This window comes from Dreissena polymorpha, chromosome 13, assembly GCF_020536995.1.
Source record: "Dreissena polymorpha isolate Duluth1 chromosome 13, UMN_Dpol_1.0, whole genome shotgun sequence".
NCBI lineage: Eukaryota > Metazoa > Mollusca > Bivalvia > Myida > Dreissenidae > Dreissena > Dreissena polymorpha.
The window spans coordinates 67,291,024-67,307,152 of NC_068367.1; the positions used below are offsets into that span (position 1 = coordinate 67,291,024).

A 16,129-nucleotide genomic window follows, 5' to 3' on the forward strand; every position below is an offset into this window, starting at 1 on the left:
TGGACAAGGCCTTCCACACACACAAATTTTGACCCCTTTGACCTTGAACTTAGGGTTGGCGTTTAGGTTTTGAAAAATGCTCATAACTTCTTTTAAAGCGTTTATCGGTGGCGTATGTCATCCTACGGAGACAGCTCTTGTTTTTGCTACTGTCCTCTGCACAAACCATGATATATCTGCATATATGCATCCAACCAAATCAGTAAAACTATTTGTCACTTAATTACAGTAAACTTATTGCATGTTAACTTTTCAACAATATATATTTATATATAATTATATATAACAGATCTTGAAAAAAACACACATCAAACTTCAAATTGTTTTAGTAAATTATAGGCTTTAATTGGTATTGTGACATTGACACCACTCATGCATGCGACTATACAATTATACAACTATGGGACACATTATTTATGAGAAATTCCAATACATCAACATAGCGTCTCAGATTTAAGGCAGATAATCTAGTGCTTTTTTGCTGCCATTTTTACTACAACTCATTTTTTCATTTTATGTTATGATGCATTGATCTTGTTTCTAAATTTACCAAGCAATCATGTTAAACTTTTGAAGAAAGATGTTGTCTGATAAATATAGAAAATTTAATCACTACAAAGTGAACAAAATTCAGTTGAATACTGTGACCAACAAAGATTTGCCAAAGAGCAATTCAGATCATGATTTAAATTAAACACAAGTAATATGAAAGTCTGCCTATTGGATCCCAGTTAAGACTTATTTGTCAAATCTGCACATTAATTTTCCCTTAGCCATGTAGAATTGGGGACTAAATACCATCAAGTCATGTAAAAAGGAGCAGGGTATAGCACGCTGCTATTGATCTCTTGAGCTTTCACATGAATTTTACGGGTAATTTTCATACAACAAATGATATTATATAGTGTAATGATAAAGCATTATGAGCACAAATTATATCTCTTACTAGTGGTGCAAAAATCATTTAAGTGTCACATTTCAAAAGAAAATTTATATAAAAAGGTATTATTAATTGTTAAAACGTTATAAAAGGTTATTTCAATTCACTAAAGCATTTAATTACAATAACAAGTGCATTTTATGTCCATTACAATACATGTAACAGTATTGGCATTGTATTTATCTGCATTTGATGTGCATTTAAGGTAGTGAACCTCTAATGGGCACATATCCAAATATAATCTAATTAATTATTTTCTTAATCAGCATCATTTCACTGAACTACATGCAAATTTGTAGGTAGGCTTTCCATGCTTTTAAAAAAAATATACCGATTTTTTCAAAACCACCCCCACGCTCGGCTTTTGTCCAGTTTATTTTCACCCCTGGGGTATATAAAAGTTCCATAATTCATTCAAATTTCCAAATATGGGCATGCAGTTGGTGTGTACAGAAGCTGTAAAGGTGTTTAAAGTTTAAACAAGATGAAATAAGTATTCTTTTACAGACATTTATTTTTTACAAATTTTTATCTATGGAAGAGCACCATGAAATGTAAGTGATTTCAGCCAAGTAAAAATTGGGTCGGTTAAAAACAAAGTGTCATAAAATTCAAAATAGTATCATTTAAGTCATATTTTAAACTTAGTTTTTATAGAAACACTATATACAGCAAAAATACCAAGAACTAGACAGATTTACCGTTTACTTTTTGAAATAAAAATAAAAATGCAACATGCATGGTTCGTATTTTCAACAGTAAATCACCCAATTTCGCCATAACGTTGTTTTAATTTTAATAATTGAAAAATGTGCATAAAAATTGCAACATATTTAACAATAAATATAGCTTATATGCCATATTAAATCAAATTACGTTAGAAAATAAATAAAACGCGTCGCAAAAAAGTATACGTCGTCGGCAGGATTCGAACCTCCGCGGGAATATCCCAAAAGATTTCTAGTCTATCGCCTTAACCACTAGGCTACGGCACCTAATAGTAGGCTCTTCAACCTTCGAAGAAATCGCGGGAAATCATTAGAGGTGCACTACCTTAATACACTTAAAAATGCAGACAAGACACACTTCTAACAGAAACAAATGTATTTTTTTCTGCATTTTTCCAGCATTTTTCCAGCATTAATACTCTTCAAGTGTATTTTTTATCATCCCAAATACACTTTACCAGGAAAAAGGTATGTTAAAATGCATTTTTAGTTTGTTTTAAGTATATTTTCAAATGCATTAAGACACTCTTTTCTTTTGCAAAAAAAGGTTGAACAAAAACTTGAAAATATTTAATATACTAAAGTGTAGTAATAATTAAAGTTTTGTATGAGCATCAAAAACAGTGTCAAATTCATACCAGTGCCTATTTAGTAGCAGTAGGCCTTATATGGTCTACTTGTGGTAGAAATAATGCATTTTGTATAATGCAACATACATAAATTAAAAAATATAGCTGCCCATACAGTTCAATACAATGTTCAATTAACTACACTATGCAAAGTTGAAATATGACATCAAGCTTGGAATACTCTTTTAAATAATGAATAATATGCTCTTTAAATTTATAAGTGAAATAGACACTTGCATATAAAAACTGATTTTACATCAAAACTAAATGTTTAATTTGATCTTTAGCTCCACTGGCCAAATGTCCTGTGTCCATCGTGCATCCATGCATAAACTTTTCCTTTAAACATCTCCTAAACTACTGGTCCAATTCTGATGAAATTTCTTAGGAATGTTCCTGGGGTGAACCTCTTTCAAATTTGATCAAATTATGCCCCTGGGGTCAAATTTGACTCTGCCCTGGGGGTCACAAAATTGAAAATTTGCTTAAATAAGGCCTATTTTGTGAAAACTTTCAAAATCTCCCGACCATAACCATTGGGCCTAGGGCTATCAAATTTGGTATGTAGAGACATCTAATAGTCCTTTACCAAATTTGTTCAAATTATACCCCTGGGGTCAAATTTGAACCTGCCCCGGGGGTCACAAAATTGAACATATGCTTATATAGGGTATATTTTGTGAAAACTTTACTAATCTTCTCGTCAATAACCATTGGGCCTAGGGCTACCAAATTTGGTATGTAGTGGCATCTTATAGTCCTCTACCAAGTTTGTTCAAATTATTCACCTGGGGTCAAGTTTGACCCTGCCCCGAGGGTCACAAAATTGAACATATGCTTATATAAGGCCTATTTTGTGAAAACTTCAAAAAAATTCTTGTCCATAACAATCCGGCCTAGGGCTATCAAATTTGGTATGTAGTGACATCTAATAGTCCTGTACCAAATTTGTTCAAATTTAATCCCTAGGGTCAAATTTGACCCTGCCCCGGGGGTCACAAAATTGAACATATGCTTATATAATGCCTATTTTGTGATAACTTTAAAAAAATCTTGTCCATAACCATTAGGCCTAGGGCTACACAATTTGGTATGTAGTGACATTGTATAGTCCTCTACTTAGTTTGTTCAAATTATGCCCCAAGGGTCAAATTTGACCCTGCCCCGGGGGCCACAAAATCAATTATATGCTTATATAGTGCCTATTTTGTGAAAATTTTAAAACTCTTCTTGTCCTTAACCATAAGGCATAGGGCTACCAAATTTGGTATGTAGTGACATGTTATAGTTCTCTACCAAGTTTGTTCAAATTATGCCCCTTGGGTCAAATTTGACCCTGCCCGGGGTCACAAAACTGAACATACGCTTATATGGGGCCTATTTTGTGAAAACTTTAAAAATCTTGTTGTCCATAACCATTGGGCCTAGGGCTACCAAATTCGGTATGTAGTGACATCTAATAAACCTCTACCAAATTTGTTCAAATAATGCCTCTGGGGTCAACTTTGACCCTGCCCCGGGGGGTCACAAAATTGAATAAACGCTTTTAAAGCGCCTATTTTGTGAAATCTTTAAAAATCTTTTTGTCGAAAACCTTTTGGACTATGGCTACCAAATTTGGTATGCAGTAACATCTTATAGTTCTTTACCAAGTTTGTTCAAATTATGCCCTTTGGGTCAAATTTGATCCTGACCCGCATGTCAACAAATTGAACATCATATACGCTTATATCTTACTTATTTTGTGAAAACTTTAAAAATATTCTTGTTCTTAACTCTAGGACCTAGGGCTACCACATTTTGTATGTAGTGAGATATAGTAGTCCTCTACAAAGTTTGCTCAAATTATGCCCCTGGGGTTAAATTTGACCCAGCCCAGAAGGTCACAAAAGTGTACATGTGCTTAAATAGGGCCTATATCTAAGTATTTGCACATGCAGAGAAATTTGTTTCAGCCTTTTTTCAGCAGTGGAGCGATACAGGGCCATCATGGCCCTCTTGTTTAAATACTCAAAAAATGAAACCGTGCTCATGCTTGCATGAACACAGTTTATAAATGCTGTCAGAATTATTAAATATGCAATTACTATAAATACAAATGCCAGGGAAAAGTGCTTTTTGTACTAAAAAATTCGAATATTACAATAATACATTCTGAATACTTAAGTATGTAATTAACAGTTTTGTCTGAGAAAATCACTAAATTTTATATATTTATTCAAATTCACATAAATCATATTTCAAAAACACATAATTACTTCAAATCCTTTCACACAATACTGAAAAAAATGCACAGTTTCTGATTGTTATTGATTCTTTATTAATTTATACATGTACCATTTTTTAATCTTGATGCATCCTCAATTGTATAATGCACATCTTAATCTTAACAATTATAATATAAAGATTAAGGCTGACTCAGTAAAATAATAATCCATGATTTCTGCAGTACTTGCAGACAAACTAGGAATACTGATGTGATATTATCTATCTATCTAATGGGATATTAATTTGGCTTCAATAGAAAAAAATCAAAGCATACACATGTATAAAATGTGTATGTATATATTAGTTAAACTTAAATTGATTGACCATCGATAAAAAGATATTAAAATATATGTATATATATATATATATATATATATATATATATATATATATATATATATATATATATATATATATATATATATATTGTAAAACTAAAAATTAAATATGTATGTTTCTATTACATCATTTAGGACGTTTATTTTCAGACAAAGTAGAGTGAAGCTTAAAACAGTATCCAATTGTAACAGTCAATTTTGGGAAAATCAACCTTATAATTATTTTCTGTGTTGGCCAATGTCATAATTGGTATAAAATGTATATTGAACTGGAAGTTTTCTTTATTTTAAATGATAACATTTGCTTGGTCAGCCATAATTGTCACAATCAAGTGGTCTTTTTACACTGTAGTTTTCTCACTGACTATGGGTTTGTTCTGAGAATGAGCCACACAAATATCGTTGGGGAGATGAGTTGTCAATTTCATGTTTATCAGTCTTTCATAATCCAGTATACCTGTAAAAAGGGAATTTGTAACTAATAATCACACAATATACACAATTAAAATGGTATGCATTTAGATTTATTTAGTACTGCACATTAATCATTTTCCAAAAATATGTAGCAACATTACATTATATAATGCTGCAACACTAAAGTAATTTACTAATTAAAGGTCGCTGATGTGTAATGGATGTGGTGTCCACCTAATGATCTGGAGGTCACTGGTTTGATCCCCAGTGTGGGAGCATTCTTAAAAAATCTCCAAGAGACACCCAAGTACTGGTTCTAGGCCCAGGAAACGAACTCAAGAGCATTTCACATACATGTACGTAGTTAGTACTTTAAATTTAATCGAACTAAAAATGGGTTAAAACTAACAACTGAAACCCTTATTAATACATTTTATTTTGAATCAAGCAAATGTGCAAATTCATTAAAAATAATGAGTAAAATTTAAAAATTCTACTTTAAAGTAATCATGATAATTTAGATCATTTTCAGAATATTTAATGATGATAATGATACAATTATATATTCCCTAAATGATAAAAATAAAACATGTAATGTTAATTTATGAAAAAAACGTTTTAATTTTATCAATATCATGGTAATTACAACTAGATACAGGCAATTAGATCAGAAACGTGCATTAATTATATTAATGAACAACCCAGACATTTATAGTGATTTATGGTCACTATTTGATTAACGTTCTATACATGACCTGTCATAAAAGGTATTTTTTAGCCAGTACTACAATCGGCAATGATAGTCTGTATTGCATACATATTCCAACGTCTATTATCGATTCGCTTCCTCAAACTGAACAAATATTTAATGTTTACATCGCGAAACGTAATGCATCCAGTTTCACTTTCGGTTTGGTTGGTTTTGTAAACACCGTAATTTCATCTTAAAAATTGGATGATAGGGTGAATAAATAATAATGGAAAAGTAAATCACTTGGATAATAGGTCAAAATGCAACACAAATGAACGGTAATAGTGCTATTAATATCAAAGTTTCGGTAAAAAGTTTGGCGCTAGTTCAACGCGCATCGTATACAGCCTCATAACAATAGACTGACAACCTTTTGGGTAGTAAAGTAGTAATACAAGGCAATATGGCGACCGTTAGCTACGAGGCCTATCTTACGGAGGAATCCGAGATAGCCGATGTATCACGATTGCCATAGTTTTTAAAATTAGAAAAGACTCAAAAATGAAGAATTACTTTGCTATATGAAACTAAATCATTTTCTTAAAGCGTGACAACATCGAGGCAGCAACACCCGAATTAAACTACAAAAGACACCTAACGACTCCCTTTGTTGACACTTTTGTGAACGAAATGGACTCCCGATTCAGTTATTTGCAGACTAAGGCAGCCATGGGATTGAAGTTTATACCTGAACAAATGTGCTCCTCTCCTGTCAGTGCTAGTGACATTGAATGGTTCAATGATGATCTCCCTTTCCCGCAGTCCCTCCCTGCCGAGTTGCACTTTATATGGCAGGCTAGGTGGAAAGGTGTACCCAACCCACCTACTTCCCTTCAGGGCTCTGATGCACATTGTGATTCCCAGCTGTACCCCACCATTTACACTGTTTTGTCCATATCATGTGTGTTCCCTTTCACATCATGCGAGTGTGAAAGGAGTATCAGTGCCCAAGGACTTGTTAAGACAAAACTAAGATCATCAATGGGTCAGGACAGGTTTTCCGCTGTGTGCCTGCTTTCCATTCATAGGGCCATGGACATAAACATTTTAATGTTGTACCTAAGTTGACCTAGTAGGATATTCAACAAGGTTAAATAGGAGGTCCACCCATCTTACACCGTTAAAAAAGTTATGGATAAAGATAATGTCTCCCACCACTTTAGTGGTTTGAGAGACATTTGATTTACCTCTGTGTGTCTGTCTGTCCGTGTGTCTGTCACACTTGATGTGTGAACTCAAGTTCTTATTTGTTTCACATGCACTTTTATCATGCAAAATGCTGATTAGATAGCAGGAAATCGCATCATTTCAAGGTGCCATTTCAAAAAAAAAAATTCGACGACGGAAGGGGACACATCTCCCGCACCCTCCCCTGTTGAGCCCCCCCTCTGAAAATTTTCTGGATACGCCACTGGTAAAGATATAGTGTTTTTCCCAGGAGGGCAAAGGGGCATGGCGCATTACTTTCAAAAAGGGCATTTTAACGCGCAGTTTAGGCAAAAAAGGGCAAAAACGTTCCCTGAATACCTGAATTACGGGGAAACATGTAATCGCATCAGAAGCAGTTGTGGAAAAAATAACATATAAACAAGCACATTTAATGGTAATAGATGTATTTAACTTACTATGATTTATATTAATATATTTACCTTGCAATGTACATTTAAGTTCCATGCTGTTTCAATAAACTGTACAGCACGACAAACATAATAAAGCAATATATGCATATGAATCTGATTATACACAGATCCACTAACATATAAATGAAACCATGTTTGTCTTATCCCATTTTCTAACAATAATCTTGACAGATGTTTAAAATAACATTGCGAGTAAATTGATTGCTAACAATATGCAAACACTCGTTTCCGTGACATACATCCACCGAGTAGATTACAAATACATAAATAATGTTGTTGCTATCTAAAACATTTTTATGCATCGTTGATTATCACAGACATTTCATTAATTCCTTCTTTAAAGTATAATCTCCGTCGTTAATTCGATCGTTTACGACGTTATTTGCCATTTTTGCCGAGTCACAATTTAATTCTGTATAGTCCGCCATGAATGATAAAATGTCAAATGATGTAAGCGACAGGTGCGTTAAATCGTATATACACGATTCGCATTTTGTTAAATTAGTATACGTCTCAGTAATTATTTCAATAATTAGATCTAATTATCTTAAAGACGAAAAACGATAAAGAATAAATTTGTTTGTGATTTTAAATGCAATTATGCGTAAAAATATATGTTTTGATATAACTGAATAATGCATGCAATGCACAATTGCCACGAGAATAACATCGAGTTTTTCATCAAAAGTCTCCGAAATAATGATTTTTATCGTGGAGTAGTACACATTGCCGACCGGAAAGGGGCGCTTGGTATAACATAGCCTCCGGCATTATAGATTGATACTGACACGGGGTTATTCACGCATGACTAATTCACAGCTTTGGAGCAGTCAGTGTGACTACCTATAATTCGAGCACTGTTATAGATTAAATCTACTCGTCGATTAGACGTTGACGTCTCTCGAGTAAATCAAGCACAGTCGGAGCGTCACAGACAATCAAGGAAGCTGATTTTGCGGACCGAGTTAGATCGTGGCAATAAAGATGTTATCGATAAGGGCGCGTGGCGAAATTTGCCTTTGAAAAGAAGGGCGCGTGGCGAAATTTGCCTTTGAAAGGGGCAGAGTGGCGATCCGGGAGGGCGGCGTGGCTTTTCGCCACGCTAAAAAGGCCTGGTGAAAACACTTAAGATAGTGTCAATAATAAACATCGACAATGTCACTGTTGTAACGAATTAAAATTAAGCTATAAAGTAGCCGTTCTATTTCTTGTACAAGAAGTTCAATACATTCAATTAATGAAAACAACAAAAACACATTTTAATCGTGAAAATACAGATGCCAGAAATGTAATTGCAATCCTCAATGTACCGGCTGTGCTAATTTAAGTTATGTTTCATGAACGAACGAAAGTGTAAGAGGTGCATTGGATCAACCATAAAGCAAAGCCCTTTAAAAATGAAGTATATTGCACTATGTAAATGGTATATTAATTTTCGTTTACAATGGATGATAATTATGATGAATTGTAACGTACAACTGAAGATATGTAAAATGCGGACACTAGCTAGTACTTAGGTGTTTAACAATATATGGTTGGTTCAGACTCAATGTGTTGACCAAAGAGTTGTTCTGATAACGTGTTTTTGTTTTGTTGGATATACATATATCTATGATATTTTGCGAGTTTAACAATATTCGAATTACCAAATTGCATGAAATAATGAACTGTTTATTAATGCACCCTTATATAATTTGTTGGTCGTTCTTTACGAAAGAAACATGTTTTTTTTTCAAGTTTGGCCATTTTAGTGTTTTATCAGATGGTAAACAGAAGAAACCGTTTTGTATGCGACTTCCGTTTATCAGTCTTAACACAGGCAGGACGGTATCCTATTTTATACGGATTTTTGACATAGCTAGAGTGGCTTTACTTCCTAAAATGATGGTTTACACCATCATAACAATCGAGTTACAAGTGTGTATCAATAAGTACAGCAAGGGCCTACGGGGTCGTTAGTTTCCTTTGACATCCTTCACATACGTCAAGGAAAAATATAAATATACATTATACTCATCGTTCGACAATTGTTTCGTATCTATATTAAGCCAGACAACACATATTGATTGATGAGACCATTTGAACATGCACAGCTATACATCTTGACCTAATAGTTTTTCTTCGAAACTAATATCTTCCATTTGAGGCGTTCAAGGATCTTCGATCGTTGCCGCTTTTCTTTACTCTATTTAGCTCTTCTTTTTGTTGTTAAAGTTAAAACAAACTTCATATCACTTGCCAGGTCAAAGATTGACGTTTAGGCTGTTGGCGGAAATAAACGCCCATAGACCAATTGAGTGTTATTGTTTACACTCGGGATTGTCCGCGCATGCGTACTGACTGGTTTGCAAAAGCACTGGTTACAGAAACGCAAAACGTATGTATACACGCATGTGTTTCTTCAATAAATCGATAGGAAATTCCGAAACAAACATTAAAACACCTTTATACTTATATCGAAATATGATCTATAGTACCTATATCGAATACTAATAAAGTTAATGTATTTTTTGTAATGCGAGTTAGTCTAAACACCGACACTTTCAATGTTTTAATATAATAAAAAAAGCGTTACATTAGCGTATTAAATCGGAAGAAATGCGCTCGATGACAGAGTGATGACCAATTGCAGTAGATGGTACTTTTGTAAAAAAATATTGATGACAGGGGAGGGGGGAGGAGAGGAGTTACACATTACAATCAAAACATGAAAATGAATGCAAATGAAATTGAAATAAATTAATGAAGCATTTAATTTCAGGCGAAAACATATTGTTTAAATGTGATTTGCGTGAGAATTTAATACAGTGCTCGTTGATACCATAATTTTGTTCTTGTTCATTCTTTGTAAGACTCACTCAAAGCGACAGGTATACCTATGAATAAAGCAAATTAGCTTATGATGTCATCGTAACGCTGAAATTTGGCAACTACTTTTTTTCCTTAACGCCAACACACGTCGAATATCTTTTTAAAAATAGATTTCTTGCTTAAACTAAATCTCATCCTCGTTATCATATTAATCGGAGTTTGGGTTAATCCTGTATAAACTTACGAGAGATTGTAAATCAATGTCATTTTCGTTCTTGATCTTTTTGCAAAAACTCACCACTGTAGACAATTAAAAGTAAATTCAACTGTTGTTTGCATTTTTTCGTAGCCGTTCGATCGGCATACGTTAACAACTCGAAATTTAAGTCCTACGAATATAATATTAAATACATTCAAGATCGAACAACAGTGGTGCCTTCAGCGCTTTGATTTCATATGCGCTTCATATCTCCTAAACCATTTGAAGGATTTTTATGATAAGTTTATTTCATTCTGACGTTCAGATGTAATGAGTCTATCATGATTACTCAAATTAAAGGTTACTACTGCATGGTAAAAAAATATCGGTGGGGCATATAGCTGCCTCTTGGATCGAGTGCCTTCTTAATTTTAAAGGGGCCTTTTCACAGATTTTGGCATTTTTTAACTTATTAATTAAATGCTTTATATTGATAAATGTAAACATTGGATCGTAAAAGCTCCAGTAAAAAATCGAGAATAAAATTTAAAAAAGGAAAAGAACATTGCCCGGAGCAGGTTTCGAACCAGTGACCCCTAGAGTCCTGCCAGAGTCCTGAAGTAAAACCGCTTTAGCCTACTGAGCTATTCCGCCAAGTACACTTACTAGAAGTATTTTATACCTTATATAAGCAATCTTCGTAGTTTCACAAAATTTAACGACAAAAACAGAACTCTCCAAATTATTCAATCGTTTCGCGTTGCAACGCTTTATAATTTTTAGGTTTTAAAATCGTCAAAAGATGCATATAATCGCTATATTAGACCATGGTAAATGTTCAGTATTACTGTTTCCTCACAAATATCATAACTAAAACGAAAATTTGCGAATCTGAAACAACTTTTTTCAATTTTGTCAATTTACCAAAGCGTGAAAAGATTCCTTTAAAAGCTGTTTGTGAAAATGTTAATTTGTGGATATTTTAGTGAATTGTAAAGTAAATTAATAGTTACAATTTATAATTATGTATAAATATTTTCGTCTTCGTAGGGCATTTGGACATAAATAACAAGTGTTTGTTCCGATGTGATAATCTGTATCAATAATGTACGGTACATTTTTAAATCTAGTATTACTATATCTTTTTAATCAATTGCTAACACTGTTCTCGCAACATCATTCAAGACAAACATTACCATTTGTCAATATCTGTGAAAGTGATTACTTTTTATGGTTGTTTAAAATGCCAAAAAAACACACAAAAAGCTGAGCTTTAAGCTTAAGTCACATTGTATGCCCTTTTCATTAAACTTGCTGAGCACTTATGTTCTAAAAATACCCTCAGCGAGTTCACAAGAGGTTCAGGTCCTTTGATAAACAGAGGTGTGAGTGTGCAGATATCATTTCCTAAGACGTGCAAACACTCTACAAGATGTTTTTGTCTAATCTTAATCAAACGACACGAACAATGGATAAGCCACATTTTACACAATCATAAAACTTGTTCATAGCATGAAAAGACTGTGCTCTTCTAATATACTGAATGAATTTGAAATTGATTATATTCCTTTAGATTACATGTCTTTCTGAGGGAGGGGCGATTTTCTTAGCAAATACGTTTATTGTGAACCATACGATCTTACAACACTTTAGTTTCTTTAAGTTTCAGGTAAGCGCTCTAAGTCTTATTTCTCTCATAAATCAATGTTACATTGTGTCTTAAATTAAACTTATACAGATAGATATACCAGAAATTGAAGATTAATATGCCCCCCCCCCCAAAAAAAAATGGCTGAAAGCACAATGTCCAGAAAGGTTATGTTTTGTATGTAACATCATATAGTCGGTTTTTGGTAAGTTATTATCCCTTGCCAAAGGCGTATGGATATAGTTTTGGGTTGTGCGTCTATTAGTCCGCTTAATATTATAACTACTTTGTTACAACTGGCAACGCCCCAGTGTCAATTTCGGTATTAGGGGGGTCTATATAGTTGTCACTTGTTTGACTGTGATACGCTCTAGTAAGATGTTAATTGTCTTTACATACTGGCAACCATATGTAGGAGTCATATGGTCAGAATTTAGATACAAATAAAATGCGTATTTCCAGTGCATTCAGTTTTTTGTTGATTTAGAAGCTTTCAATAACACAAAACACATTAAATTTATTGTATAATTGTTACAATACCGTTTTTCAGAGGATATTAGCCGTGAGCATAACACTATTTATACATGAATTTGTGCATAAATTACCGACCTGACAATGAACAGAAACTGGAATTAATTTCAAACAAAGGATAATATAGGTTATAGGACCCTGGAGGTAACCGGTGTCATTATAACAACAGCTCCGAACTATCCTCAACTGTGTAATTATTATTAATATTAAGTTCATATAGGTGTATCTATATGCATATGTTTTGTAATTCACTTTTTAGTGTGACTGAGATATTAACTTAATGTTTAACTTTTATATTTAGTGCAGATCAACAAATTTCATTCTTATATAAGCACTCTTTCGAGCTCACTTAATTGATCACAATGTGCTCATGGTGATCTTTTGTAATCGCTTTTTGCTCGTCGTGTGTCGTGCGGCGTCAACATTTGCCTTGTTAACACTCTCGGGGCCACATATATTTCAGTTCTCCTGAAACTTTGTCACAATATTTGTCCAAATGATATCTAGGACGGGCCCCAGACGGCGGGGCAATTTTCCTGATATGGCTATAGTAACATCTTGTCATCAGTATAGAGGCCACATTTATTGTCCGATTTACATGAGACTTGGTCAGAAGATTTGTACCAATCATATATAATAATGGACGAGTTCTAAAATGGTTCCGGTTGGTTTAAATACATTGCCACCAGGGGGCGGGACATTTTTCATATATGGCTATAGTTAAACCTTGTTAACACTCAAGAAGTCACATTTTAATCATATCTGTGCTGAGTTCGAAAACCGTTCCCATCCATAGAGAACAATTGCCGTTTGGAGTCAGGGCATTTTTTTCGGCGTAAGCTGTATTAAGCCAGCTTTTCACCCTGACTTGACCTTTGTAAGTGTCCAATAATATTCAAATAAAATTTCCCGCGGCTAGGGTACGAATTATTACACTTCATTTATTCCATTGGCTGATTTGAGTATAACACCAGAACATTGGAAACATATCCGCGTCTTTGTAACACTGTTTTACTGCATGAAACAATTTTATCTCTAATGAAAAGGCTCAATAGATAGAACAGTTTTACAATCAATTTTCGACATAAATACAGTTTGTGCGTTCACCTTTTATTTTCAGAGAATTACCAGCGCAAAAGCGTTTATACTAGGCTATATTCTCATATTTAGTACTTACTTGCATTGCATTTCAACCCGCGAGGTTTCGGGTCAATTCGCGGCCAGTGTGTGAAAGTCAGAGTTTATACAGTTCATCACCGGAGTTCGCAGAAGGGGTTGCGATCTTTTCATTGAAGGAAAAAAATGGAATCTATGCTTTTTTTGTCTGATGGAGTAAATAGTTCGTTTAGTCGCTTTGTCGATATATCAATATTTAATGCACAGCTGTTGCCTTGGTCGTGTACAGTTGGCGTAAACAAGCCGTCGTTTCAGCAGCAGAATTGTTACCCAATTTTAATGCATTGCATTTCAATCCGCAAGGTATCAAGGTCAGTTTGCGGTCAGTTGCAGAAATCTTTATATAAACGCCGTCTCGTAAACTTTGTGCACTTGAAGTCTGTTTTGATCAAAAAGATACTAAATAAAGATATTCGGCGATATTATTGTGGTATGTCAATCATCGATTTTTAATATGTTTTCAACATTTGCATGATAAGGACCAATTTTGATAAAATTAAGTAGAAATTATCCATTTAGACCAGTTTATTAAGCATGAGCACAATAATTCACTATACTATAATTATGCAATCAAATAAGATTCGAGTATTGCCGGCTGACCTATATGCACTCGATTATTTTCATCTTTCTTGTGTTTTTCTATTCTGTAAATATAGATATCTGAGTAATAATATCACATAAAGCAAAATAAGCCACGAAATCTGGCGCAACACCCCGTAATTCATTTGCTTGTGATGGAGCTAAGAACTGCGCAGAAAAACGGCATCCGCTACTTTTTATCTCATAGAGATAACTTTTGATCGTTCATAAACATCGACCACAATCAACGCCGTATATCTTTTTTAAAGACATTTCTTGTTTGTTATACGGCTATAGTAAAACCTGGTTAACTCTCAAAAAGTCACATTTATATAGTCCAATCATTATGGATCTTGGTCAGACCATTTGCTCTAATGATAGCTCGACTGAGATCGAAAAAAGTTAAGCTTCGTCCAAACATACGGCCGCCAAGGGGCAGGTCATTTTTCCTTATATGGCTATAGTAAACCCTTGAAACTTGGTCAGAACATTTGTTCTAATGATATCGGGGATAAGTTCTTAGATGGTTCCTGGCTGTTGAAAAACATGGCCGCCAGGGGGCTGGGCTTTTTTTTATTGGGCTATAGTAAAACCTTAACTCTCTAGTTGATTTTTTTGGCAAATTTTGAAAATGGTTTTCTGAAACATCTAAAAAGTTGCCCATAGCATTGCAGTTCCCTGAAGTCTCAGGTGAGCGACTGGGGCCTTTGGCTCTATTGTTTTAATCATTGATTACAATTTTAATTGTAGTTATTAAATACAAACATACATATATAATTACATTGTTTTAATATGACATCTATGTGTCCTTCTGTCTGGCGATCTTCTCAACTTTTAAATGTTAAACTGGATGACAGACATTGCTCCATATGATGTAAAGTTGCGCATCTGCAATTGTTATCACCCGATTAAAAGAATAACAACAGTAATTGTTGTTGAACTTGGAAAGGGGTTATTAAGCCCAAATCGTAAAATAACTGATTTGTAACCGAAAACTGATTGGATCTTGATTCACCACACTCGGGTTCCCAGAATTTGTATAAGGGTTATGAATAATCTATGCGCTTCGGCATGAAACAACAGGACTATGGTTGCAATATATTTCTTGATTAAAAAAAGTCGTATTTATGAGGAGAGCCATGACAAGGCCTGGGTGTTATTGATACAGCCTGATTGACTATCAATGTCCTTTATTCTTAAAATTGCAAGAGAATGTGACTTTTTTCATGCATAACATTGATTTCCATCACCAGTACATGTATGTGTTAAGTTTTTTCGCGTTTTGTTGCGAAACAATAAGATTTCGTACGATGACAATGATATACAATTTTTACAGTTAAACGTGGTAATTGTAGAAATGTGTTGAACCATTAATTAAAATTAATTAACACGACCGACAGGACTTACATCAAGATCTGTTAATAACCTGGAAGATCGGATAAGATCACTACGCTTAGTTCGGAATTAAGATTTCAAT

General features: G+C 34.0%; 1 long non-coding RNA gene across 1 annotated transcript; it reads right to left on the reverse strand.

Annotated features, from left to right (window-relative positions):
* Positions 1–5,167: 5,167 nt before the first annotated feature.
* On the reverse strand, positions 5,168–6,522 carry LOC127855157 (uncharacterized). Its single transcript, XR_008037376.1, has 2 exons — positions 6,073–6,522; positions 5,168–5,360 (listed from the first exon to the last, which is right to left on the reverse strand). It is a non-coding gene; the product is annotated as an uncharacterized LOC127855157 (long non-coding RNA).
* Between the last annotated feature and the right edge of the window lie 9,607 nt (positions 6,523–16,129).